The 2,980-nt window shown below is 32.2% G+C and overlaps 1 long non-coding RNA gene across 1 annotated transcript; it reads right to left on the reverse strand.

Annotated features, from left to right (window-relative positions):
- Positions 1-1,286: 1,286 nt before the first annotated feature.
- LOC147507905 (uncharacterized) lies at positions 1,287-1,889 on the reverse strand. The gene is made up of 2 exons (XR_015216264.1): positions 1,674-1,889; positions 1,287-1,519 (listed from the first exon to the last, which is right to left on the reverse strand). It is a non-coding gene; the product is annotated as an uncharacterized LOC147507905 (long non-coding RNA).
- Between the last annotated feature and the right edge of the window lie 1,091 nt (positions 1,890-2,980).

Below are 2,980 nucleotides of genomic sequence, written 5' to 3' on the forward strand. Positions count from 1 at the left end.
GGGGAGGTGTTTGATGCTCATGGAGAACCAATTATAGTATATTTGGATCCATTTTTTACGACAAGATATAGTGACCTTTCTCATCTTGCTTTAGATGTGGCCATCAAGTGTGCACGAACTCCAGAGTTGACTGAAACATGCAAAGAAGAACTTCAACAAATGAGGAGGAGAATAGAGTCCACTCCTAATCCTAATATGACACTACTAAAATAAGGGTTTTTTGTGTCACAAGAAGTCACTTGTATCACTTTTGAAACTAATTCTGGAGTGACCTATAAGCCCCCGACACATAAAGTTCTACCAAAAGTGACACAAAAGCCTTACTAAATGTGTCACTTTTTGTTAATAAAAGTGACACTTAAGAATAGCCTCTTGTGTCACTTTTAAGAAAAAGTGTCACAGTGCTTGTCAAAAGTGACACTAGTTGTATCCGTTTAGGACCAGAGTGGAACATAATTTCGTTAAAAGTGACACATTAAGTATACTAGTTGTGTCACTTTTAGACCAGAGTGAGACATAAGTACGTCAAAAGTGACACATTAAGTATACTAGTTGTGTCACCTTTAGACTGATGATGAGACATAGTATCGTCAAAAGTGACACATTAAATATACTAGTTTGTGTCACTTTTGGACCAGATGAGACATAAGTGCGTCAAAAGTGACACATTAAGTATACTAGTTGTGTCACTTTTGGACCGAAGATGAGACATAAATGCGTCCAAAAGTGACACATTAAGTATACTAGTTGTGTCACTTTTGGACCAGAGTGAGACATAAGTACGTCAAAAGTGACACATTAAGTATACTAGTTGTGTCAATTTTGGACCAGAGTGAGACATAAGTACATCAAAAGTGACACATTATGACACATTAAGTATACTAGTTGTGTCACTTTTGGACCAGAGTGAGACACAAGTACGTCAAAAGTGACACAAAAGCCCCTTACTTCTTGTGTCACTTTTGGGAATCAACTCCATATAACTCGTATGAAAAAGAAAGCGACACATAAGAGTGGTCAGTTGTGTCACTTTTAATAGATATTATGTCACTTTTTCCAAAAGTGAGACAAATGAAAATTATTTTTTTTTAAAACATTTTCTCATTTTTGTATTCGATCGTATTCATTTCTCAATCTGCATCCTATACGCCATAACCAAAATCCCATTAACCTGCTTTATGACATAAACAACATCCACATACATTTATCAAAACATCACAACCAAAATCACTTTAACTTGCTTTATGATACGGAAACAACATCCACTCGAGAAGAAAGAAACAACATTCAAAACAATTAACTTCTATTGATTTCATCGATCAAACCAAGTATTTATCATCTAGTTTGACTCCCAACAAAAGAAGTCATTCCAATACCAAAAGAATCACAATTAAAAAAAAAAAAAAAAAAAAACTACATAACGCCAATACTATCCTAGCAATATCTTAGCTTGTTGTGCGCACTTCCAACACCAAAAACCTAGCTGCCATCTATTCATCTGTTAATCGATCCATGACATCTGTATTATATCATGAAGTCGTCATTCCACTATGACTAGTATATAAAATTAAAAAGCAAGTGAATCAAGAAGGGTATATTATACAAGTAAGAAAAAAAAACGATAAGAAAAGTATATATACATAAACAAAGAGAAAATATGGAAGCCCACTTACCCAAATTAACTACTCGATAAATTGTTGGATAAAGTCGATGAATTCAAGACGAAGTTCATCTATTTCAGTGGTGTAACTCTTCTTGCTAGAGAACTCTAATACCTGTTCGACGAAAAATATATTATAAATATTATGAAAATGAATAATGCAGGCAATGCATTGCCTACCATATTTACAAATGCACCAATTTATAAGCTAGCTAAGACTATATGAAAAATAATGCTACTTTACAGTCACCTTCCACTACTAAAAAAAAGACTTATAATGATAGCTAAAAGCCGTCATAAAATAGGTTTAATGACATTTTTTCGTTGAAGAAAGAACTGTCATTATAGAGCCCGTCATAAAAGTTTACAAAAGCCGTCATTAAATTTATGACATTTTTTGCAAAACCGTTATATACTTTAAAGATTTTATGTCAAAAATAGTACTAAAACCCATCATAATAGGCAAACAAATATTGATTGTTGCATGATAACTGTCATTAATTTTAATACAACTGTCATAATTTTCAGTAAAAACTGTCAAGAAACTTGTTCAATTTGTGATGGTTTTAGCAAAACCGTCATAGAGAAATACATTTTCTGAAAAATAAAAAATTATTTTATACCATGAAAATTGCATAAATCATTTAGAATATATACAATCAAACTCCATTGAAACTTAACATGGTCACAAATCTAACATCCTATTCAGTTTGTGATCCATTCACAAAAGATAATCCATTACATTCAATCATTTCAAAAATTTACATACATTTATCCAAAAATATCCACAAAATATGTCTCAACAAGAACGGTTGACATTGTTTTAATTTCAATCATCGAACCTTGTCCAAACTTCACCTGCAAAAAATCAAATTTGAAAATAAATAAATAAAATGAGTCTATCATGCAAAAAAAAAATCCCAAGTTATTGGCAACCATGTTGTACCCTAAATAACCAGGGACCTAACTGCTAGGAAACCTAGTACATTAAGACTTGTTCTCAAATATAGGTCTCTGGTAAGTGTAGTTTCTCAAACATATAAACAAAATCGTAATGAAGAAAGGCAGCAGATGTAACTTTATATTCATAATTACCATAGTGAAAGAACATTGCTCATAGAGATATTGCTAAAAACCGCAAAAGAAAAAAAGTTACAACAAGCACAACAAGTAACCTTAATTAATAAGATGCCCCCTTTTTTGAAGCAAAAACTAATATGCTCACCAAACAATCACCATTATTTTAGATTACAAGGAAACTTGGAAATATCTTATTTTCTTCTGCCTTCAACAAACTCTGTTTATGAAGGGCATGAAAAC

The sequence above is a fragment of the Coptis chinensis genome, chromosome 3 (assembly GCF_015680905.1).
Source record: "Coptis chinensis isolate HL-2020 chromosome 3, ASM1568090v1, whole genome shotgun sequence".
Taxonomy (NCBI): Eukaryota; Viridiplantae; Streptophyta; class Magnoliopsida; order Ranunculales; family Ranunculaceae; genus Coptis; species Coptis chinensis.